Source organism: Mauremys reevesii, linkage group 6, assembly GCF_016161935.1.
Source record: "Mauremys reevesii isolate NIE-2019 linkage group 6, ASM1616193v1, whole genome shotgun sequence".
NCBI classification, from domain to species: Eukaryota; Metazoa; Chordata; order Testudines; family Geoemydidae; genus Mauremys; species Mauremys reevesii.
This window is the reverse complement of record NC_052628.1, coordinates 110,754,301-110,780,650: the sequence shown is the minus strand read 5'-3', so window position 1 is coordinate 110,780,650 and position 26,350 is coordinate 110,754,301. Positions and strand designations below refer to the sequence as shown.

General features: G+C 39.6%; 1 protein-coding gene across 20 annotated transcripts in view; it reads left to right on the top strand.

Annotated features, from left to right (window-relative positions):
* LINGO2 (leucine rich repeat and Ig domain containing 2) overlaps nucleotides 1-26,350 on the top strand; it is a 716,716-nt gene that overhangs the window by 206,855 nt on the left and 483,511 nt on the right. Inside the window, exon 4 of one of the 20 annotated variants that reach the window (XR_005600179.1) lies at nucleotides 2,564-3,278. The exons of 17 other annotated variants lie outside the window; for them this stretch is intronic. The gene's annotated coding sequence lies outside the window, so the exon portion shown is untranslated. 2 more of the 20 variants (XR_005600181.1, XR_005600180.1) reach the window with 2 other exon arrangements.

Sequence of the window (26,350 nt, the reverse complement as noted above, 5' to 3'; positions counted from 1 at the left end):
TTACACTTCTGGGGAATGGTTTTATCATTAACGCATTCTTGTCTTCAGTGCTGTCCCATAAGGCTGTAAGGCTGTAACTCTAATCAGAGAGATCTCAGTTTTCCCCATTAAGTCCACCAAAAGACATATCAGTACTTTCTCAAGTAACAAATAACCTCACCGTATTTCATTAATGAACAGCAAATGTGCATGCAATATTAAAATACAAAACTAACACCACTGACAAGGTGGCATCTTAACTTTGCCATTCATCAACAAGCTTTTAATTTACTACTATTCTTCCTTCTTCCTTCCTGCTCCTCTTTTGTTCTTAAGGCCTGATCCTATACCGGGATCCTCTAGCATGGACCTTCTCACTAGTTCAGAGTGGAATGCTCTTGAGGAAAAAAACTCCATAAAACTAGGCAATCCAGTCATTCTCCCTCTTACACCCGCACTGAAGGCCATATCTTGTCTCTCAGAATTTAAATGGATGCTGCCAACACATAAATCACACTTGTGAGAATATTTTCTTATTCTTGTTACAAGTAACATTTAAAATTACTGTAACTGGATAAGATTGGAAGTGGGAAAACGTTCTTTATTTTTATGTAGTGTATTTTGGTTTTAGTCAGTTTTATGTTCCTCTATATTGTTTTAGTCAGCTTCCCCAGTCTGGATCTTTCACGCAAGAGGGGAAAAAAGAACATTTAAAAAAAGAAAACACAAGGAAAATGCAACCACAGAAATGATCATGGGGGCTCAGACTAGTATAAACTTATTTTATTAAATTGACTTGATTTCTCTCTATCTCTCTTTTCTCAGTGTCTGGAGATCACAAGAGGATTGCATTTGCCAGATAGTGACAGGCATAGGAAAGGGAGTTCATATTTGAATTAAGTTGAGAGTACACAGTTCTAGATAGAATCTTATTTATGGCAGAGTTTGGATTCGATGACTCTGAAATCTCAAGTTTATCATTTCATACTTAAATGGCGGACATCCCTGTAAAATCAGCTAATCTCATGAGCATTGGAAAGTTGGTTTCCTTCTAGTTTTGGATCTTACACATAATGGAAATTCTCTACATCTGGATTTGAATCAAAAGAATCAAATCTGTCCCTTTTCTCCTTGAAATTCAGAGAGATTTAGATTCTAGGTTTCAGTTTTGGACCACAGATTGTCTTTATTTATGCATTCAAATTGGTGGAAATGTAAAATTAGACTAAGCATCACCAAATAATGTCTGTTGTAAATTGGGGCAGAGACTAGGTCTTTTTATATGTTAAAGTGGTCAGCACAATGATTTCCAATCTTGATAAAGGCCTCTGGATGCTCCTGTAATACAAACAAAAAGGAGGAGGAGGAATTGAATAAAATTGTATCTTGAAATCAAGCAATGTAGTAAATACTTTACTAAAACAGAATGGGTAACAAAATATCTGGATAAATTATGAAAAAGAGAAATACAACACAGATTCACACATTGGAGGAACACAGATATTTGAACTTGTAGAGAAGAACATGTTCTTAATCAGTACTGCAGACAACAGAAGTCTTGTTTGTGACATTAGTTTTAAGGTCTTAGTTATCATAATGAATATTTTCCCCCTTGGGCATTATTTAAATTGGCCATCTAATTCATTTTCTGATTTGTCCTAAATTTACTTGCAGTATTAAAAAATAAATACATTTAATATATAAACTAATAAATAAAAACAAGTAAGTTTCTCATTATGTAACTGAAAAAGTTGCAAGAGCTATTATCAACTTATGTTTTGCCACAAATGTGTGGCGGGGAGGGGAGGGGGGGGTAAACTGTGAATTGCAAGTGGTTTGATTTATATAACTATATAACAGATCTGAAGAAGCTTTCCCAGGCTGTTGCATAAATAACATGCCTTTTTATTATACATATTAACAACTGGATTTAACCAACAGACTTAAAGGGCTCTTGCATGAGCTGTTTTGGTCTGTCATTTGCCATTGTACTTTGAAGGAAAAAGGTAATGTCTGTACGGATTTGTGATAAGTTGTTCTGGCTGCTTTACCACTCTAAAAAGTACATATTGTAATATACACTTTCAGACATTCCCTAATTATGCATTTATACAACAGACTCTATGTAGTTCAGTTTTCATGCTTTTAAAGAATTTCTAAATTCAGTATTACTCCCAGGGACTGAAATTGGTCCTGGAATTGATTCCAACACGAAATAATACATTTTTCAGATTCTTTCATGCTATATTTACTCTTTTAACAAAAGGTCATGGCTGTTTAATAATCCTATAGTTTTTGTTTTTGTTTGTTTGTTTTAAGGTTACACCATGAGAAATGTGGATTGTAAATAGACTGCTTGAAATCTTCCTAGTGGTTTTTCTTGACAGAAACTATCGGTGGAACTTTAGCTTCATTATTCTGTCCCCCCCCCAGACTTTTGCAATTTAAGTCAGAACCAAATTATATTACTTCTGTGGCTTATATGAAGTAGTTGGTGGGCTTAGTTCTATTCCCAAATGGACTGGGGAAATATAGAAGCAATAATCACAGCAGGGACTCATTGGCACCTTACTTTTCTACCAAGGTCAACTAAAGGATTTTACATTGAGACTCACCCTGGACTTGATCCCAGTTTGGCAGAATACAGGAGGCACAGGCATAAACTTGTTCTACTGCTGTACCCTTTTGGTGGCTATACTGGGGCTTTTATTCTCCAACTTGGCATTTTTCATCTACATTGAAGAGTTTGCATTGAGTACATCTAAAGATTGTTTTTTGTGTATATTATGTGGTATCACTCATTTGGATTTGCCTTTAAGAAAAATTAAAAAAATCTTGTCTTTGATTTTGACAGGCAAAAAATGAAAATATGCTTAGCAAAACACATTCAGGACTGAGCAGACCCCATCTACGTTTATCTGAATTGCACTAACACCACTCTACATACATCTACATAAATCATTGCATTAAACAAATGACAAGTATTCGTAAATAAATAACTGGGAGAAATTGCTTCCTCTTTCAGACAGTCTTAGACAATTTCTAAATAATTAGAGGGCTCATGGTTGAGGGGCTTTATGACAACTAAATAATTTTAGTGTTCTAATGGTTTTCTGACTGGACAAAATTGTTGCTTTTCGTTCAAGTAAAGCTTCCTGACAGACTAGGTTGTCATACAGGTTGATAGGTTCAAATAAGTCACTTGCTCTTGTATGCTTAAGAGCATGACTAATTATTGAGGAGTTTGTATCTAGTTGCTGTTGATTGTTTAAAGGTTAAATTAATCTGTATCTGTAAATGACGCCCTGAGGCAAAAGATAAAAATAAATGGCAGTGAGAGATACTAGTACCAATATATGTGTGTTTGGGTTTGATGGGGAACTGAAATGCCTAGCCTATAATAAGCAGAAGAAATTAATTCTAGGATTGGGAGAAGACATCTTTGTCAGTAACAAGGTCTTAAGTGCACAGAAATATAACTAGGGAGACCAGAACTCATGATCTCATGGCTGTCACCCAGACCAAAGGGTATTTCATAAGGGCAGTTCTCTGTTTCATGTCTGTGAGATGTCACCCGATGTGATATTGCAGTGAAACAAGCTGATTGATTCAGCTTGAGAAATCTGATTCTGAGACTGAAGCTTGAGTGGCTTGTACAAATCAGCCGAATTCTGAGATAAAATGACAACCTGTAACAAGGTCCTCTGCCCGCCCCTCTTCCTGGAGCCCACTGGCTGCCCCAATAAAGCAGAGAGGCTTCTCCTTTGGCAGCACCTGTGGCTTTATTTACACAAGTTCTCCCACCACCAGTGATATACTATTTACAGAGCTTGCAGGCCTGACAATCTCCTCTCCTACACAGTCTCTGCCCTCAGGCTGGAGACTGTCCTTCCCCTGGCCATTTCCCCTTCTTCTGGCTGCCAGCCAGCCTGTATAGCCCTTGAACCCTCAGGCCCGCAGGTACAGCCAGTTCTAAAGGCCAGGCACCAGCCTTCTCCCCAGACCCAATCTATTTCCCCTGACTGGGGCTGGCTGAGCAGGGGCTAATTAGTTGCCTTTGCACCAGCACCCTGCTACACAACCCCTTACCTCAAAATGTGCCACCTTAAACAGAATGTCGTTCTGTAACTCATGGATGGGACTCCTGGATCCATGCTCTACATGGGCTTTTGTGCTCCCTTTCTACCTCCATCCCCAAAATGCTTGTATGGGCTCTTTTCTGCCTCTGCTCCTTCTCTTTCCAAAACTCCTTGGTGATACTTCCTCTCGCTGCAGTCAGAGCATGCTTCTTGACTGCTACTAGAACGGCTTCCCAGCTCATTCCATTAATCCCAATTCCCTTTCACAAGAGCAAGTCCTTAGTCACAATCTCATCTAAGACATCTTTTGCTACAGAGTATGAGGCTCCAGTCCCACACGTTGCTCCACACAGGTGGACCATTATACCCATACCGAGAAAACAGGGCTTGCTTCGTGCTGAGTAGCATACAGAGTCAGGTAGTACCGTGGGGGAGAAGATGAATAGAATCCACTCGTGGATGTGGTCACACCTATGGAATATACATTTTATTGGTGTGCAGTGTTAGATATATAATCAAATGCAATTGTCAGTCTAAATATGGAATAAATTTAAAACTGAAACATCTGGAGAGGATGACAGTAATTTCCTATTGGGCTATTGGTAGAGCTAGAAGAAATGTCTCCAACTTTCATTTTTGGCAATACATTGTTGGTAACTTTAATTTCTGTGGGGAATTTTTTTAAGCAGTCATAAGCCGTTCAAAACTTGGAAAGTAAAGTTTAAAAAATATTTTAAATTGATATGAAAGCTTAGCCAGCTCTTAGCGGTAATTATCATATGGATATTTAATATAAATAAAATACTTTTTAGGCCAAACTTTCATTTATGTCAAAAAAAATACATTGACTATCTTTTCTGGAAAAAAAAATCCATATGATGCTGGCTTTCAATTTCCCCTGTACTACACCTTACTTAGCAGTGTAACTGCAGTAGCATGGGCAGCAGTGGCTTGCCTTAGCCATGCCAAATACATACCCGCTGGTTTCAGGTGGGTTTGTATTGCTGCCCGTGCTACCATGGTTACGCTACTATTATACTCTATCTAGGTCAATGAAAGCTAGTGTGAGTATGTGTACAGGAATTGGGAATGACACCCCTCGCTCATTGCTTAGACATATCCTTATAAAAGGGTCGATAGGGACCTAGATGCAGTACTTGCTTTCACACTTATTTCAAGGTAGAGTTTTAATAGTGAGTATCTGTTACCCCTGAATAGCAAGGAGAACACAGCTCAACTTCTTTGTTTTAAAGTGGACTCTTGTGAATTCAGGAGTTTTCATAACTATGGGCTAAAAATGTTTTAAAGTGGCCCAGGTTGGCAATTATTTTGAACCTTTTAATTACTTGTGCGTTCCCTCTTACCTTGACTGAGCTCTCTAAACTATAGCATTATCACATTGTGCTAGATAAAGCATGATTTCCTTATTTTGCCTAAATGCATCTAAAGACAAATTACTGGAGAATGTTGCCTATGAGTATAATAAATTCATGAGCACTGTGAGAGGTTAATAGCTTTACAAATCACATTGAGAAAGCCCAGAACTTATTTCAACACCTCATTGGTTATCCTTGCTAAGCCAGCAGTTCCCATATTCTTTTTTTTAGCTGCTGAATTTCAAACAAAACTATTTGTCTTCTCTGTATGTTAAAAACATTATTTTTGAACAGTATTTATTTTCCAGCATAAAATTGATACCTATTTGGTTTGTACATGCTTTTGATTGTATGTTTGTTACTTTTATATTAAATCATCCTTGCTGCTATGTGATGTTGCTAGGTATCTCTCTCAGAACTCTGGGAAAGCATATTCATCAAGTTAAATATATTATAAACAAGGACCTGACATAATTTCCTTTAGAGATGTTCAGATTAAATTTTCATTGCGCTGGCTGATATTTATTCTTGGTGAGGGGATGTATGTATATGGGGGAGAAGAGTGACATTGGGATCAGACCTCCCACTATATCCTGTGGGTAAGTACCAGGTTCCAGATCCTCAGCTGGTATAAGTCATGGTAGCTTAACTGACTTTTCAGTGGGGTAATGCTGATTTACACCAGATTTGGCTCCTTGACTCCATTTTCTCCTCCACAAGCTTTTCTGAAAATGCAGTCGTAACAAAATATGTGTAACTTTGTCACCTCTCTGTGGTGGGACTTAATGACTAATTCTCAAAATAATACATGTAATGACAAAAATAGCCCATGAAACTCAACAAGATGCCTGCTTGTTCTCACTGTCTAGCCATGTCATTGTTGTTGCTTTCCACTCCCCATCCTTCATTTGTGTGTTGTCTAGTTAGATTATAAAGTGTGACTGGCATGGGCCTCAGATTTTTAGCTCTTTGTAAAGTCCTTAGAATGATGTTGGTACAATTCAATTAACATTAATAAAGATCCTGTTTAAGTTCGGGTGGAAGTTTGGGTTATTTCCTAGATCTCTCTGAATTGTTGTGCCCATCACTAGTCTGAGTAGAAATGGTATCTGCATGGTTTGGTGTATCACCGGTTTAAATTAAAGCGCTCCGTAATTAATTAAAATATAAAAGAATACGTACAGACACTTGAGGTATGACTCTGTTCAAATGGCACTCCATGTGTCTTTGATCTTCTAGTGTCCTTAGTCTTCTGTAATAAATGGAGCATGAGCTGCTACCATTTAACACTTCTTATATCCATATACATTGGGTTAACCTGAGGTGCACATCCCCCTGGAGGGTCCGAGATGCCCTTTCTGGGGGTGCGAGACATGCTAGATTTTTTTAGAAGGTAAATCAGTGAAAACACAAATTAAGCACAGGCATGCAAGTACAACTACTTTGTTTAATCAAACCTATGTATTTATTAATATTATACATTTTTAACGATTACTGTAATATACAAACATATATAGGTTTAAGGGATGTGAGAACATATTTTGGTTTTTGATAAGGGGGAGCAAGAACATATTTTGAGAACCAAAGGGGTTCAGGCTGCAGTAAAGGTTAAGGGCCACTGGGTTTAGTGATAGATGCTTGATTCTTAGTAATGCAGGTTGCTCATAGTAGGTGCGATATAAAAAGTCTGACAGATGGCAAAGGGAGCCTGATCCTGCATTAATGAATTCTGTTGCTGTGCAGCCACCAAGTTACTCCTGCGTAGTAGCAAGAATAAGGCCAAGGAGGCGAACATGTTGCTAAGCATCTAGTTAACTTGATGAATATCATATGTATGTTCATGTGCCATCCACCATGTCTCATCAGAAATTCTGTACCACTATCTGACTTCTTTATTACACTGTGCTCTTTGGAGAAAGGAGTGGTTACATAACACACTTGAGTCTTAATCTCTCTCAGTGCCAAGAACTATACCTAGGCCAGACTTTTTAAAAACTGGGTGGTTATAGTTGTGGTGTTGAGGAATTATTTAGCCAAGGAGTCTGACAGAGGTCTGCATCATTTAGTGTCTGATTTCTAGCCGATCATCTTTGCGTGACATGAGCAATTCCCATTCTAGCCTCTGCTTAACAACCTGTTCTAACTAGCTCTTGCCAGATTCTCTTAAGTATAGTTCCCCACAGGAGTTAGGATCCTAAATCCTCATTGTGGCACCTAAGTAAGGCTCTGACTTTACAGGCTGCCCTGCCACGGCAACGTGTTGTTCTTAGGGCACAGAGAGCTTCTGTTGCCCAAGTAGATTACTTTATGTAACACAGCAGTGAGAGCCTGCTGTATGCTTTAAGCAGTCAGTTTTATCCACCTCCCTGCCCCACCACTTTGCAAAATGGAAGATGGCCTTTGATCTCTGCAGCTACACTCTACATCACAATAATAGTTACTCCATGCAGGTCCCTAACGAGCAGTACTTCAGTCAGAACTGCTGGGTGTAGAACGCTTCTTTTTGAAAATCAGAACATTTCTTGTGATGTCTAAATATGCTGGTAAGGTTGAGATTTTCAAAGCAAACTAGGGAATTTAGACGTAACTCATATTACCGTTAAAGGGAGTAGTCTCTAAATTCCCTAATTAGCTATAAAATCTCAACCCTGGAGCCTAATTTAAGGCACTCATTTTTGAAAAACAACACCCAAGTTTTTAATCTTAAATACACGGTCAAGGCTAAATCCCCACACTGGCACTTCGAGTACAGAAGGTGGGGGCCTGCAAGGATTCTAAAAGTTAATACTGGCCACTCCGGGCTTGTAACCTCCCAAGATTACAGCTTTTCTCTGACCTTGGATTGGTAGATGCTGCCACCACCCAAGTGGAGAACCCCTTTGAGAACCCAGCAAGGTGCACTTGGGAATTCCTTCCTGTGGGATACCCTCAAGCCCTTTAACCCCCCCACTCCAGGGATGAGCTGAGAAAGGAGGGGGGAGGGACGGAAGGAAATCCACTGTTGCCACCAACTAATTAAAAACATGTGCACAAACCTTTTAAGGCAGAAAAATCCAATTCTATTCTTAAAAAAGGAAAAAAATATTAATAAAAAAGAATGCATCTGGGAACTTAGGCATTTGCTAGATTTAAAAAACAACAACAAAAAAAACCACCACCACCACCAAAAAAACCCAACAAGGATTAAGCATCAGGAATAGCTTCTTGAGGACCAGCTTAAAGGTTACAAGCAAAACAAAAGCACCAGGTTTAGCACAGAGTAATCCACAAGCCATAAAGAAATAAAAGGAATAAACCTAATGGCATCTTCCTAGACATTTCCTGATCTACTTATATATCTGGGGTTTTCAATGAGTAGTTTCTAGGTAGGATACTGATGATTTTTTCATACCTGGCCCAAGCTTCTCACAGCATAACTGCACTGTCCCCCTCTCCCCAGGAGAACAACCACAGACAGACAAAAGGGGAGTCTTGTTTCAATTTTAAAAAGTTCTAGCCTTCCCATTGGCTCTTTTGGCCAGGTGCTCACTCACTTCCTTTTACCTATGCATAGCACTGAGACTTTTTAACCCTTTACAGGTAGAGCAATTAGAGAACAGCTACTAAGAGGGATTTTATAGCTACTGGCTGGCTGGGTGTCCATAAAAGGGAGCTATACCCCCCCCTTCCTTTATCACATATACATATATGTACTGGAGTACAGCACCTTATGCTCACAATTGTGCGTCACAGACATTTTGTGGAATCAAGGCCAGTTGTGATAACCGGGCCAACAAATTACCCTAATTGTGAGCTCAAGTGTGGGGAAAGTGGATTAAAGTTTATAAGCTCTCACCATAACTTATAACAATGTTGATGGGAAAAGATGTAAAAGAGAAACAGACTGAATTAGTCTAAATGAAAATGCCTACTTATATCATTGATGAATGGTGTTAAGATCACGCTGGGAAAACAAGAAGAACGTGGGACTGGAAATCAATGGACCAAAATTGCTGTGTCTGACATTAAACCAAATTCTTGAACAAAATAATGAGAGTATGGGCTATTCCACCCATCGCTCTTTCTTGCCATCCTTTAAAAAAAAAAGACTCGGGTATGGAGTGGATATGAACAGACAGATGCACATGTGGCTCCCTAAAATACAGTAGAATAGGAAGAAGAGAGTTTCATCATCCTGGATGCCTCCCCCACCATTTTCTGGGACCCCAGGATCTACCATAACACTATTGGGCCTTTGTCATCCTGAGCCAGAGAGGTGTCTGTGACAGTATCCGGGGTACAATCTGAACCTTTGAACAGCTATGTCCTGTTAACTCTCTAGCCTGGGGTGCCTCTTACACTTCTTTGCTGTCAGAACATCTACTCCTGGCCTGCTCACACAGCCTTCAGCATGCAAAATCACTCCCAACTAAATACATGAGTACTTTGACCAGTCATGAATTACGTGCAGGGTGACATCTGAAAATTCCTAGTTGCAGTCTTGTCCCACCAGAAATTTGTCTCTTGTACTCTTCAGTACCCTTCTGAATAGTATAAGCTCTAGAAAGTCTTTCATTGTATCAAAGGAAAATGATAATACACAAGCCTTGTTATTTTAAATGGAGTTTCCCACATACTTTAATCCAAACACACTGGTTAGAATAAAATAAGATAAGTTTAACTATAGAAAGATAGATTTTAAGTGATTACTAGTGATAATGCATAAAAGTCAGAATTGGTTACAAAAGAAAATAAGAGTAAAATGCAAGCTAATATCTAATTTAACAAGCTATGTGAACTTAAAAGCTGTCGTGAGTAGAGATGTGGGGGGAGAGAGGTGAGGTGGATACCACTGTCTCTCCTTCTTATACCCCTCTCCCTTGTTCAAGGTTTGCCCTCATCTGGGATGCAAACAAGCAGTTTCATATGTACGTGAGCTTTGAATCATCCCTGTGATGAAATGTAAATTTTTTGTTTACCTCTTCCCACTGCTGGAGAATGGCTGTTTCAGCAGGTGACAGGTCTTTAACATTTGTCTATGGCCAGTGTGTCTTTGTCTCTGGAAAAAACTGGTTTGTGGGTGTTATCCAGAATTACAACATATTTCAGTTACAGTCATGCAGTAGAATCTTATAACTTCATGTGTAGTGTTGCTACACATATTTCAATGGAAGAATAATCATGTTCAGCAGGTTATGACTTTTCAAATGATATCTCATAAGGCATACTTTGTACAAAATTTACCATAGTCCTGTAAAAGTGGTGAATATAATAGCATAGACTGTCACAGTATCCTGATCAGACCATGCCAACCAGAGGGAGCCAGCTGACATTGCCCACTCCAGCTAATTCCCAAATATCACCTCAGATGTGAGAATCTGTTGCGCACACACACACCCTCTACGCCCCTAACCCCACCCAACACATTCCCCTTGTGCCCTTTTCTTCCCCATCTTCTCTATCCTATCTCTCTTCTTTTGCCTTTTGTTTAATAAATGTCTGGCTTAGCTGGCCAAGACCATGTATTTTGCAACACTGCTATGAGCCTGTGACCAGAAAGGCAGCTAACAGCAATGCCCTGAACAGCCTGATGCTGGTACCAGTTTGCCAGGTCTCAGAATGGCTAATAAGCCTGTGCTTATGTTTTTCCAGCTGTGAGGTTGCAAGTGAGAGTCAACACCAGAGACTGAGGCATCTTCTACCATTGCTTTTCTTGTACCTCTCCTCCTGTGTGTGTTTGTCTTGTTTTGTCTGCTAGGAAATGAGATTAGACATTAGCAACAGTGAGAACAGTTACTGCCCAGCTAACTTCTTCCCTTTTCCCTTTAAAGAATAGTAGTTACCATCTTTAATACCATGTAAGAAATTGTCCGACAAGGATGTTCCCCCCCCTCCAAAGACACTATGGCTAAAAGGAATATGGGATGTTGTTAAAATGAAAAAATCTTTGTTAATACTTTACATTACAAATTCTTACTTGGTTTTTCTTCTTTTCTGTATCTTTAATAAAAGTTATTTTTAATACCGTGTGCACCATTGTTCTAAGCAGCCTGAGGTCTCTGTATACCAAACCTCAGAACTTGTTTAAATCTGTTCAGTGTTAACACGAATGACTCTTGGGGCCTATATATTCCACCTAAATTAATACAACAGGCCCTATGCTCTTTACTTTTTATTTATTTATTTATTTATTTATGCAAAACTGCATTTATATCCTTATTAGGAAATATTGTTATGGAATTGTAGTGAGTTGACAAAATTAATTCACTTAATAGGGAAATAGCATTAATGTCGAAGGTTCTGTTAATTCACCAGCAAATCCATTAGGTTATCAGTGAATGGGAAATGAGGCTGCAACATTTTAGAACAATAATTAAGACTCAAGCATTGAATTGCACATTGTAGCAAGGGACATATGGTGAGCAGAATTTATTTTGTTGGAAATATTTGAAAAATAGTGCTGCTGAGTTATTATCTTTATGATACCCATTTCAGTGATGTGGGTTTTGTGGCCTGTTCCGCTCCCATCTGGTCCTTTTGGCCAGATGCATTGTTGCATGCAGGGATGAAGAGTAATGAAAATTTCAAATCCCTTTAAAACAAGCGGGTAAAAGTGTAATTATATCACTGTTACAGTTTATGGAAGTGGAGATAAATTCCATCCATTTTATTGTGAAACAGCTCTTGGTCCTCATTCATGCCAAAGATGATGCAGAATTGTGTGCAGCCAGCACTGCTTTACTAGCTGAGGATGGTAAATGCCTTCTCCTCCCACCCCAAGCTCAATTTCATCCTTATCCATGCATACTTTAGCATATATTATACCTTTCACAGACCTCAAGAAACATTAGGTATACAATTTGATAGACAACAATAATTTATAGTAACAAAAATTAAGGCATTTAGGGGAAAGGAAAGAGACCAGATCTGTGCTGTTTTCTTCTAAACTATGTGCTGTGCAGATATTTGATCATGGCTCCAGGGGGGAAAAAATAATAGATCCCTAGACCATTACACACAATTTTCAGCCAAAACTTTTGGTGTTTTGAACATGTATCCAAGATGTTATGAAAGAGGAGATGCACAGATATTTTCCCGATTGTGTCTTTTTAGGTTTTTGATCTGTCATGTACCATACGCTAACTGGGAGCGTAGGAGGGTGTGTGTGTTAAGACGTATTCATTTTTAATATTTTATATTCAAGATTGACTTTTTAAATTTCTTCTAACAAATGAAAATTCATTTAAGTCTGTTCCTCATCTTTTATCTTCAGGATCAACATTAGAGACACTGGGCAAGAATGTACATTATTAAAAATATCAGACAGGGAAGGAAAAGTAGGACAGATTCATACAAAGGGGCAATTTTCTTCTGAAGAAATTAGGGATTAGCCTAAGGTTCAATATCTTTCTCCCCAGCTGACTCTGCAGAAGGTCATTTTGCATCTGGATATGAGTGAGGAAGAAGAGCTGGGGGGTAACAATTCTCTATTGAATTCCCGCAAATAAACTAGGAGGAATTTTCCAGCACAAGACAATGCTGATCCTGTTTCTATCTCTCTCTCTCTCAACACACACACACACACACACACACACACACACACACACACACACACACACACACACACACACACACACACACACACACACACACACACACTGCCCCGAAAGAGATTTCTGGGGCAGCCACGGGCAGAGAGGCACTGGCAGCATGCCTCTTCTGGTAGCCATGTTATATGTGAGTGGAAGCCCCAACAGTGGTTGAAAACAATTGGATGCTTTGTGTTCTGAGGGGTTTCCTGGCAGCTCTTGAGACATCTGTGGCTTTTGAGGGACCGTGAATCCTTGGCTACTTCCTGGAGGTGGCTAAATCTGTTCATATTTTTCTGCCCTTCTGCTGGATTTTCCTGTGGAATGCATGATTTAGACTCACTGTGATGACCTGAGATCTCGCAAATCTATCATTCTAAATGTCTGATAAATCAATGGGCCATAAATAAAGGCTAACATTAAATGTGTCTAAACTCATGACATTTCATTTTAGTACATCGTTTTTCATGATCAGATAAGCCTTTTTTGAACTTTTGATTTTAATTCTGATTCTTTCAGGAGAAATAAAGCAGATCAAGTCGGGAAATAGAATTAAACTCTTTCTCTCATATAAGTGCTGAATCAGGTCTTGTATCAACAAAGTATTTAAACATAAGCTTAGACATATGGTTAATGTTAGTGCAATTGACTTCAATGATATTTAAGCATATGCTTTAAGCTAATTATGTGCTTCAATGCTTTGCTGAATTGGGACCATAATTATGAAAGGAAATATGATCCACTACACACTGCAATTATATATATATATTTGTTTTGTTTTGTGTGTTAAAACACAATTTATTACTTCAGCATATTGTAGCAAGCAAGAAGATGTGGGCATTGAGTGTGCTAGATAGAATATATTGCTAAATCTAGAAAATAGCTACTGTCAATTAAATAAAAATCAATTGTTCAGGAACATGGTGACGGTTTCTAAAACTACATGACTGACTCATTGCTTATAATCCTTAGAACTGGGGGGAAAAACATTTTGCAAGCTAGGACCTAACACGGGTACAGCACATATATATAGCTAACACACTGTATATTTATATATTATATAAACACTGTGTATCTTCTTTCAGCAGCAACCTGTATTTATTAGCTGCACTGCTACTAGGCAAACTATAGGGAAAAGTAAATATAATAAAAGACACTGTTTGTAAATATAGTGTTCTCTTAGTTTCTGGGTCTATGAATTGTCAGCTCAGAAGAATAAAATTATTGGGGGGAATAATTGGAGAATTTGGGTGTAGCAGAAAAAATAAACTAACTCTCAAGATAGCCTCTTAACATAAGATTTTGTCTATAATAGAAAAAGTGCACTGGCTTAATTTAAGGCATATCTACACACACAATTTGCACTAGTGCAATTTATATCAGTTAAAATAATTTAGTTAACAAGAACAAACCCTTATGTGGAAACATTCAGCTTGCAGCTGGTGCAAATTTATTGGTGCAAACTAATCCAATGTAAACCAGGTTCAAATTGATTTGTGTGTTTACACATAGTCATGCCACTTGAATTAAATCAGTTTAAAAACAAAACCTTTAGTTAAACTGTGCAACTTTGTGTTTAGATCAGGGATAGATAAATACTTAAATTTATTAGTTAACTACTTTTTAGTAAATACAATGTCTAAGAAACTTCTCCTTCCATCAGACATATGTATGGCTTCCATTGAATTTAGTGGAAGTTTAACCTGCAAAAAGAAAGTGATAATTTAGTATTTAATAGATGGCTTGGCAGCATATGGAGTTTGTTTGTTTGTTTGTTTTTCATAGAAACTTAAACGGGGTATATACCACTTTGTGTTGTAAAAAGCAATAGCAGTTTTGACGGAATCACATTCACCCTTTGTTTCTCCTAGCAGTACCCTGTACATCTTTTTCTTTTCTGTATAATAAAAGCTTTAATTCTGCAAATCCATCTTGTCTATTATGCATCTGAATTCTGCAGACAAAGGTGTTTTTAGTGCATCTCTTAATAACACGTCAGAATCCTGGATGATACAGTAGGTCATGCTGGTCAAAAAGTCAGGTTAGCCCATTTGATATGGTCAATTTGCTGTTGCTTTTAGCGTTCGTTCACTGCAGTATGATAGCAATGGTTCTATTTCTGAATGGATACAATCTTCTCAGGCATTCCACTGAATACATTGTTGTGACAAATGACATGAAGATATATACTATCTAGTTTCCAATAGTAAGGGACGCTGTCAAGGTTGTTAGGTCTTGAAAATGTCCTGCTTGGAAAGTTGTCCAATACCCTAAGGAACTTGGACACCTTATCTCCAGCTTACTGCAGGCCCCACTGTGAGCCCATCTCTGCAATTCTAGTTATGATTATCACTGCTACATATTTGCTTATTTGGTTTGTCTTGGCAACTATTACCCAACTGGGGTTTGAGAAGGGCAAGAGGGGAGGACTTGGTTTGAAAATCCTGGAGTTCTACCATTTTCTGACTCAGCTCCAGGAATCTCCAGTCACCCACCTTCTCATCTCAGGATCCAGACATGTAGTTTATCCTGTCACAGCAACCCTAAATTTAAATCTGATCATCCAGAGGGACACTCTTCCACCTGGCTAACCAACAATATGCCAGTAGGTTTATTTTCTCTTTTCTCAAATTTTCTTCTTGTGTGGTTCTCCTCAATTCCTTTGTTTATCTATCACTTAATGTACTTGAATGTATTGCTCTCTGTTGCTTATGGTAGTTCTTACACCATCTTCTTGTGGTGTCTGTGATTTTTGTGTGTGTGGAGGGGGGAATCACCAGAGACACATGGATGGTGCAACAGCCTCAAGAGGGATCTGTTGTAGATAGGCCAGGCTTTTGGGAATGTGGGTAAACCTGAACTACTACTGTTCCTCTACTCATTTGTCATTGAGGAATCCAGCTTCCAACAGTGAGGCACTTGAGCAGAGGATAAGCTCAAGGCAGATGCTTGAGAGTACATGTGTTAAGTGCATCGAAGCAGGAGACAGGGAGCAGAAGCCTGAAGATTTGCATGAGGCTGTGTCCACAGCAGCTCTAAGAACACTTAACAGAGATGAGCATAGGTCACAGTGGAGTTTGGGGTTGGTTTTCTGGGGGACAGTGTGAGAGTTCCTGAAGTATAAGGACAGGAATTGGGGGAGAGGGGGTCCTAAATGATTGAGGAAGGGAGGGTCCTGGAAAAAGGGGTACGGGAGCATTGTGGGGAGAAGGGGGGTGTTTTATGGTGGGTATCCTGGGAATTGGGGAGAATGAGATGTAGAAAGCAGGTACATGAAGCGGGCAAGAGAGACACAGACCATGCATTCTTACCAGATAAATGTATAGCTGTGCAACAGAAGGGTTGTAGAGCCTTCCACAGGGAGGGTGCTGTGACGGGTTGGATCACAGAAACCCCCTTGGGAACTGCCACCTGATGTGCTGAGACTACCTCTGAGTCTGTTTTCCCTGCCAGCTTAGGACTTCAGTGCTCTGCCTGGTTTGAGTCAGACACGCTTGCCTGCTACAAGCAAAGACCCAGGTCTGAACCACATCACCCAACAGCTGCAGGTTTAACTGAAAACAGTTTAAGAAGTGCTCCTGTCTCCAACACTCAGATGCCCAGGTCCCAACTGGGTCCAAAACTCAAATAAATCTGTTTTACCCTGTATAAAGCTTATACAAGATAAACTCATAAATTGTTCACCCTCTATAACACTGATAGAGAGAGATGCACAGCTCTGTGTCCCCTCAAGTATTAATACATACGCTGGGTTAATTAATAAGTAAAAAGTGATTTTATTAAATACAAAAAGTAGGATTTAAGTGGTTCCAAGTAATAACAGACAGAACAAAGTGAATTACCAAGTAAAATAAAATAAGTCTAAGCTAATACCATAAGAAAGTGATTACAGATGAAATCTCACCCTCAGAGATGTTCCCATAAGCTTCTTTTACAGACAAGCTGCCTTCTAGTCTGGGTACAGGAATCACTCACATCTCTGTGGTTACTGTCCTTTGTTCCAGTTCCTTTCAGGTGTCCTTTGGAGGTGGAGAGGCTATCTCCTGAGCCAGCTGAAGACAAAATGGAGGGGTCTCCTAGGACTTCCTCTTGTGGGTGGAGAGAGCCCTCCCCTCTCTCTGTGTAGAATCCCAGCTACAAGATGGAGTTTTGGAGTCACATCGGCAAGTCACATGTCCATGCATGACTCAGAACTTTTACAGGTGGCAGCCATTGCTCTCATGCTACCTTGAAAGTTTCTAGGTGGACTTCCACTGTCCATTAAGCGTTTCTTGATTGGGCACTTGCAAATTCCTTTCTTAAGAAGCTGACCAATACCTTACTAAGGCTACTTAAAATCAAACAAGTACACAGACAATATTCATAACTTCGAATACAAAAATGACACATGCATACAAATAGGATGAATATATTCAGTAGATCATAACCTTTGCAGAGATATGTTACATGGCATATGTAGCATAAAACATATTCCATTTATGTCGTATATACATTCATAAGCATATTTCCGTAGAGCATTATGGGGTGCAACGTCACAGGTGGTATATGTGCCCCTAAAATATAGGACATCTTTGAAAACTCTCAAGCTAGCAGCATAAGTTTGTGGATCATGCAAAGATTTATTTTTAAGATTTGTCTAAACTTGTTTCTGTGCTGGATGCTTCCACAGTGGACTATTCAACTCTTAGTTCCTTGCTCTTTGATCTTTAGATTTTCTTTTCCTTTCCCAAGGAACCTGTTTTTGACATAGTAGAAAGAATAAAGCAAGAGAAGATGGTTAAAAAGTGCTGAAAAAGACGTGGGTGCGGGAGAGGAATACCATAAAAAGGAAAGAAAAAGTAGAATGAATGAAGTAGGGCATCTGAACCCTGAGGCTGGGATTCTTTCCACTGACTTCAGTGGGTCTTAGATCAGACTCACGGTCATAACGTTTTTAGGTTCTGGGTGAGTACCTTTTGATTGCTATAGTACATTACTGAGGGAACTGTGTGCTGCTGTCAGCAGGATAAACAGGAGAGATATCTACAGCTTTTGTTCCAGAGAACAGGAGGGTGTTTGTATATGTGCAGTTCCAAGGGCACTGAGGACAATCCGACATTTAATAATACCGTTAGCATATTCTGCCTGGACTTGTCAACAAATATATTCCTTATGTACTTCAAAAAGGGTTTAGGAAAAAAAGCTTTGCAGCAGCTTGCATTGCTCAATTCCTCATATTTTAATTGATGGGACACAACAGCAAGATTTCATGGTGAATTTATGAATTGTGCACACACATTAGTGGAACCTGGGTATCACACCTCAAGCCTCACTGAAATGCAAAAGGAATTCCTCATTTTGCAGCAAATGTAAGGTTTTCAAATTACAGTGCAGACAGGCTTTGGTTTCAAATACAAACACTCCTGAGACTCAAAACCTGTGTATAAAGCTTGAATGCTTAAAATAATTCCTTTAAAATCTTAACCTTTTCCAAGACTACTTTTGCACACATGATGTCATGGTGGGAATCTGCTATAGACCACCAGACCAGTGGAATGAGGTGGACAAGGCTTTCTTCCAGCAACTAACAGAAGTTACTAGATCACAGGTCCTGGTTATCATGAGTGACTTCAATCACTCTGATATCTGCTGGGAGAGCAATACAGCGGTGCACAGACAATCCAGGAAGTTTTTGGAAAGTGTAGGGGACAATTTCCTGGTGTAAGTGCTGGAGGAACCAACTAGGGGAAGAGCTCTTCTTGACCTGCTGCTCACAAACAGGGAAGAATTAGATGGGGAAGCAAAAGTGGATGGGAACCTGGGAGGCAGTGACCATGAGATGGTGGTAGAGTTCAGGATCCTGACACAAGGAAGAAAGGAGAGCTGTAAAATACAGACCCTGGACTTCAGAAAAGCAGACTTTGACTCCCTCAGGGAACTGATGGGCAGGATCCTTGGGGAGAATAATATGAAGGGGAAAGGAGTCCAGGAGAGCGGGCTGTGTTTTAAAGAATCCTTATTGAGGTTGCAGGAACAAACCTTCCCAATGTGTAGAAAAAATAGTAAATATGGCAGGTGACCAGCTTGGGTTAACAGTGAAATCCTTGCTGATCTTCAACAACAACAACAAAAAAAGCAGCTTACAAGAAGTGGAAGATTGGACAGATGACCAGGGAGGAATATAAAAATATTGCTCAGGCATGCAGGCGTGAAATCAGGAAGGCCAAATCACACTTGGAGTTGCAACTAGCAAGAGATGTTAAGAGTAACAAGAAGGGTTTCTTCAGATATATTAGCAACAAGAAGAAAGTCAACGAAAGTGTGGGCCCCTTGCTGAATGAGGGAGGCAACCTAGTGACAGAGGATGTAAAAAAAGCTAAGGTACACAATGTTTTTTTTGCCTCTGTCTTCACAAACAAGGTCAGCTCCCAGACTACTGTACTGGGCAGCCCAGTATGGGGAGGAGGTGACCAGTCCTCTGTGGAGAAAGAAGTGGTTCAGGACTATTTAGAAAATCTGGATGAGCACAAGTCCATGGGGCCGGGTGCGCTGCATCCGAGGGTGCTAAAGGAGTTGGCAGATGTGATTGCTGAGCCATTGGCCATTATCTTTGAAAACTCCTGGCGATCGAGTGAGGTCCCAGATGACTGGAAAAAGGCTAATATAGTGCCCATCTTTAAAAAGGGGAAGGAGGAGGATCCAGGGAACTACAGGGCAGTCAGCCTCACCTCAGTCCCTGGAAAAATCATGGAGCACGTCTTCAAGGAATTAATTCTGAAGCACTTAGAGGAGAAGAAAGTGATCGGGAACAGTCAGCTTGGATTCACCAAGGGCAAGTCATGCTTGACTAACCTAATTGCCTTCTATGACGAGATAACTGGCTCTGTGGATGAGGGGAAAGCAGTGGACATGTTATTCCTTGAGTTTAACAAAGCTTTCGATACGGTCTCCCATAGTATTCTTGCCAGCAAGTTAAAGAAGTATGGGCTGGATGAATGGACTATAAGGTGGATAGAAAGCTGGCTAGATCGTCGGCCTCAATGGGTAGTGATCAATGGCTCCATGTCTAGTTGTCAGCCATTATCAAGCAGAATTCCCCAAGGGTCGGTCCTGGGGCCGGTTTTGTTCAATATCTTCAATGATCTGGAGAATGGCGTGGATTGCACCCTCAGCAAATTTGCAGATGAAACTAAACTGGGAGGAGTGGTAGATATGCTGGAGGGTAGGGACAGGATAGAGAGGGACCTAGACAAATTAGAGGATTGGGCCAAAATAAATGCACTTAGGACAGAAGAATCCCATGCACTGCTACAGACTAGGGACTGAGTGGCTAGGCAGCAGTTCTGCAGAAAAGGACCTAGGGGTTACAGTGGACGAGAAGCTGGATATGAGTCAACAGTGTGCCCTTGTTGCTAATGGCATTTTGGGCTGTATAAGTAGGGGCATTGCCAGCAGATCGAGGGATGTGATCATTCCCCTCTATTTGGCATTGGTGAGGCCTCATCTGGAGTACTGTGTCCAGTTTTGGGCCCCACACTACAAGAAGGATGTGGAAAAATTGGAAAGAGTCCAGCGGAGGGCAACAAAAATGATTAGGGGGCTGGAACACATGACTTATGAGGAGAGGCTGAGGGAACTGGGATTGTTTTGTCTGCAGAAGAGAAGAATGAGGGGGGATTTGATAGCTGCTTTCAACTACCTGGAGAGAGAGGAGAAAAAGGGGATGGATCTAGACTGTTCTCAGTGGTAGCAGATGACAGAACAAGGAGTAATGGTCTCAAGTTGCAGTGGGGAGGTTTAAATTGGATATTAGGAAAAACTTTTTCACTAGGAGGGTGATGAAGTACTGGGATGTTGTCCTCCTATTAACAAATTGTTCATAGATGGCATCATAAAAGGTAGCAAAATGTTTTGAGTAAGGTTAATTGTAAAACTCCATCTTTTAATGGGGGTAATCAAAAACTGAATCAATGTGCGAATTTTCAATTCAGAAGTGGATTTTTTGGGCGGGGAGGTGGGAGGGGGATTCTCCCTCCAAAAAAGGGAAAATAGGAGCTGGGACAGGGGGAGAACAAAACAAAAAAAAAGTGAAATATTTTTGTTTTGATTCAGATTAAATCAATATGAAGAAAAATTCTTTTCAACAGCTTTAGCTTTGCTCACTGTACTAATCTGGAAAATACCATTTCCTTTTAAAACTAAACCCGAGGTTAATCCACTTCCTGGAACTATGTCCACTGTCACGCATTCATCAAGGATTTCATCAGTTTCTGCAAAAACTGCAATCACTACAATGATGTTGCAAAAGACAGAAGGGCTTGCATCTGTATTTCTAACACCTTCTTTCTGTCCATCTCCTTAACTTACATGTTGTCAGTGGGTTTCTTTTATCTTCCTAGAAATTATTTCACTCCTTTTGACTTTCAGCAATCGGTTTTAGGCTTCCTTTCAGTAAAGTACTTAACTCCAATTTAACTTTGCCTATGTGTTTAGGTGGCTCTCCATTCAGCAAAGCATTTAGGCAAGCATTAGTGGGACTATATCACATGTTAAGTGCTTTGCTGACTTAGGGTTGGTCCACACTAAGAAGGGGGGTCGAACTAGGGTACGCAAATTCAACTACGTGAATAGCGTAGCTGAATTCGAAGTACCCTAGTTCCAACTACTCACCCGTCCAGACGCCACGGAATCGAAGTCCGCGGCTCCAAGGTCGACTCCGCCACCGCCGTTTGCAGTGGTGGAGTACCGGAGTCGACCGGAGCGCGCGGGGAGTTCGAACTATCGCGTCCAGATTAGACACGATAGTTCGAACTCCGAGAAGTCGAACTCACCGCGTCGACCTGGCAGGTAAGTGTAGACTAGCCCTTAGGGTGTTATTTAAAGCAGCCACTTAGATTAGGTAACAAAACATAGACCTATCATGAGAGAGAATTAATAAGTACCTTCTTATTGAAGAATAGAAAAAGAAAAATGAGACTTTCTTTACTTCTGTTTCATTGTTCAAACAGAGCTGCTGTCACTAGTTGCCTAATCGCATTGTCATATGAATATATTATTAGTATATTGTATGTGATACAGGGTTACCCCCAGAGAGAAGTAATTTGGCTACAAGACCCGTTTAGCATTCAGTGCTTGTTCATTATAGTACTGTGCTATGTTATGCCTTTAGACTGTCAGATCGCCAAGGCAAGGACTTCTTATTTGTTTTGACATCTTCTTCCTAGTGCACAGTGCTGTGTACGCTGACGTTCCTCTAACAGCATTACCAGCAGCGGATTTGTTGTATGTGGGATAGGAACGTTACCTCCATATACTCGTTACACAACAGATTTCCAAGGTACCGAAAGCTAAAAATTCTATTACCACATTGACCATATGATAATGGACAATATTTATTTACATGTTATGGTGGTTTAATAATTCCTCATTCAGTAAGGAAACTGCAGACTTGGAGCAATCTAATAGCAGAGTGTTATAGAATACAGCACGTTGGAAAGGAGCAAGAAGAAAGTCCAAAATGTAGGTACAGACCTTCTCTCTACCCAAAGGGGATATGTTGTCAGCTCTCCAGAGAGACCATATTTCCTATCTACTAACTGTTTTTAATGAGCCCTTAGGAAGCCCTTCAGAGAACTGCCTCCTTGCAGATTGTTTGTTGTGCCAGCACGTCACTTGTCCCTTCACATCAAGTTAGCATTGCAATAGTGCTGCTCTTGCACTGTCCACGTTACTATTTGAGACAATTTTTGGTCCTTCAGTTCCTTCAAACAGTGCTACACTGATCCTGAAAATGGTAAACTTGAACTCTGTTCCTGGGCTGAACAGAAGTGTCCCTTATCTGAAAGATAAGCAATTACTTCAAGAACTTACTTGCTTGTTAGCTGAGAACCAAGAAAATGGTTCCAGGAAATGCACCTCCCTCCCCATTTCACCTTTGATTGTCAGCGGAGATGCAGCACACATTCAGACCAAAGTTCTCACCTGGTAGATCAGCCTCACAAATTTCAGCTTGCATGATGTGAATGGTTTTGGCAGGCAAATAAACTACTTAGTTGTTGTTTGTTATTCTCTGTTGTTGTGGCAAAGGGCACAGTAACTGAATTTTATTCCTGGGCTGTTAAATTTTGATAACAATTTAACAAGGCTGCGGTAGATGAAGAGATGACTGTGTAACCGTTAGAAATAAGACCATGCATTGGCAAACTATTGCCTATGCGCTGGTGAACCATCAAAATAAGATTATATTACAATTATTTGTTCATATATCCATGTTTAATATAGCCCTTTTAAATACAAATGTATGCTTCCTATATGCCCACTTCTGGCCAGAGATGAGATCTTCAAAAACAAACAAATACATAAATAAAACATATTTGCATGGATATTTTGTAGGCTATGCACCTAAGAAATAACTCCCCTGCGGAAACTCAGGAAGAAAACATTTTATTGGTGTATGCCATAATTTTCTGAAAGAAAAGCTCCATCACGGTAGCAATCATACATAATTTCCACAAGATCTAATTATTATTAATGTACTTTGTTGATTTTGATTGTCTTACATTTATAAATAAAAGCGTGAGCATTGCCCATTAAAGGGAAGACCTAGCTCTAGTCTAATGTTGTTAATGGCTCTGGTTGCAGCTCTACAGTTAAGGTTGTGTTTTGCACTACAGGCTGGGATTACAGCCCTTACTGTCCCAAGCACAGAATTTTTTTTTTTTGAGAAGTTACAAATAAATGTGCTTAACGTCAAATAAATTGCAAATTCCTCCTGTACAAAACTTGAACAATCTTGGAATCAGAAGAATGACGAATTGCTGGGTGCAAGCTAAATAAGTCATGTACATTAAGGAGGCTCAGTCACTCTCACTCACACACACCACTCTCCTTCACCATTTACCACAATAGAGTGAAGGAGTCATTACATTTCACTGCTTGTTAAATGGCAGGCTGCCTACAAAGGGACAAGGACAGAGATCACCAGCAGGAGGATATTTGGAAAGTGAGGGGGGAAGGAGAGGGAAATTGCTGGATGGTGAACAGCAGGAGACACATGGCAGCTTGCAGGCTCAGGAGGGAGGATATTCAAAGGGCACTATGCAAAGTCCACAGAGCATAAGTGGTGATGAGTACAGCACTCTTTGCTGTTCAGAGATGACAGCTGGCAGATCTGCTTTCTGTTCCCTTGTTAACCAATAGTAAGCAGCTAGGCCCACTACACTTCTGCTGCCACTCAATTCCTTAACATGGTTCAGATGCTGATTAATCCCCTTTCAAATAGCTGTGCCTTGAGCTGCTTCACACTGGAGAATTCCTGTCCACCTTTACACCTTGCTGACTGCCCCATTTACACTATTTTTTTTAAATTTGCCCCCCTCGGTCTTAGACTTAGGCATCTCACCCTAAGAAAATTAGCCAGAGGACATTCCATACATCATGTTTTTGATGGTATTGTCTGCCAGGCTCTGACACTAATACTGAGGTCTATATACAAGGATAAAAATCACTGGAGTATCTGTGGTGTTGAGTTGCATTAAATTTCTAAGCAATTTTTTTTTAAAAAGCCTAATTCTCCTTCAGTGGGCAAACTCAATCGCATTTAGTAATGGTTGCCGATAACCTTTGCAGGGAACATATCTTTATCCGAGAGTCATGATTGTACAATAGCTTACTTGTCTTTCCCATTCTACTGGGAAATACTACATTAAATGGAGCAGAAGTAACATTAGACCTGGATGAGAATACAGTGAGGTCTGAAACAAGAATAGTTCAGTCTTTTCATTGATGTCTTCAGAAGAGCCACCAAACATAAATACGTGATAATGTAGTTAAAAAAAAAATAACACTACTGAATACATTCATTCAAACCAGGACTGTTTCTTTTTTCTCCTTTTGCTTGTATAAGGACTTCAGTGCATTTCCTGGTCAGGAGCAGAATCAGAGTTGTGATGCTATTTTACTCTGGGATTTTGCTATAGTAACATAGCCCTGCCGGAGAATCTTCTGATCCTGTAACACATTTTAGCTCAATAGTAGAATATAATCTCCTCCCTCTGGCTCTTCCTTCTCAGAAGAGTTAAATTCTATTACAGCTGATGCAGCAAGATCTGAAATGTGTTACTAATTGATATTCTAGACATCCTCAGCATGGCATGGTCTGTTAAAGGGCCTCTTAGCTTGATGAACTGCCACACAAATCTTCTCTTAGATTTTTCTAGTCATGAATATTATATTACAGCTTTTACTAGCAGGTTGCACTGTTAAAGCAAAATCACCCCTTAGGAAATTCAAATGTTTTTAAGTTTCAACAGACAAGTTAATTTAGCAACCTTGTACATCCTGTTTATTTTATGTTATGCATTTCACAACCAAAACTTTAGTATATTAAAATACATACCAAGACCTAAATCCTATAAAAATGTAGGAACATACATAACTTTTCTCAGGTGGATGTGTGCAAATGGCCAACATAATGTTGCTGAAGGAATCTTACTTCTGTTTCTTGACTTTTTTATTGTATTTTAGCAGTACAACCTAATGCTGCATTACTATAACTTTTAAAGAAAATTTGGTATTTTAAAACTATAATAGTTATGAGGAAATGTTCCCTTTGACAGACAAAAGCAATTGTCATAATGGGCATTACTTGGGTAGTGTTACTCCTGTTGATTGTTTGTACAGTTTTGTGCATACAAGATTTCTATGAAAAAGCCATTTAAATTGCACGCTGAGAACGTATCACAGTTAGAAATGTCTTACCTAATCCTTTAAGGAGGTCTTATCTTCTTGCTTGAGTCCGTGCTGTGTGTGAACCAAAGTATTCTTAAGAACTCTTCTAAAAATATAACACCTACACAAGACTCAGATTAAAAAAATCTGCATCTTGTTTATACAGTTATTTAAAAATCACTAAATAAATGGCATTTTATATATAACATTTAAGCTGTTTAAAAGAGTTGCTTTGCTGAAACAAATGATTTGAAATCTTCATTGTGTTTGTCTTGCTACATCACTAGCAATTGATTGAGCAGTCTTAGGACTTGTCATACTGGGTTTTTAGTGCAGCGGCACTGGTGTAGATGCAATTTATGCAGGTGTACCATTGGAACTCCTACTCAGTTTTGAAACCGGAATAATACATATTGTGCTGCAGTGATGTAAATTGTGTGCAACCATGGGATTTGCTCCAGTGCTGGTGGATGGCTTAAAAACCCAGTGTAGCCAAGGACTGCTAGCAACTAGTATGTTTCAAGGTACTCTGCACCTCCTACAAGATGCTGAGAGAAGACCTCAACACTTTGTGGGATACTCTCTGACCTCCTAGAACTGGGCTCAGAGTAATAGATGTATATGCATAAATATAATAGAG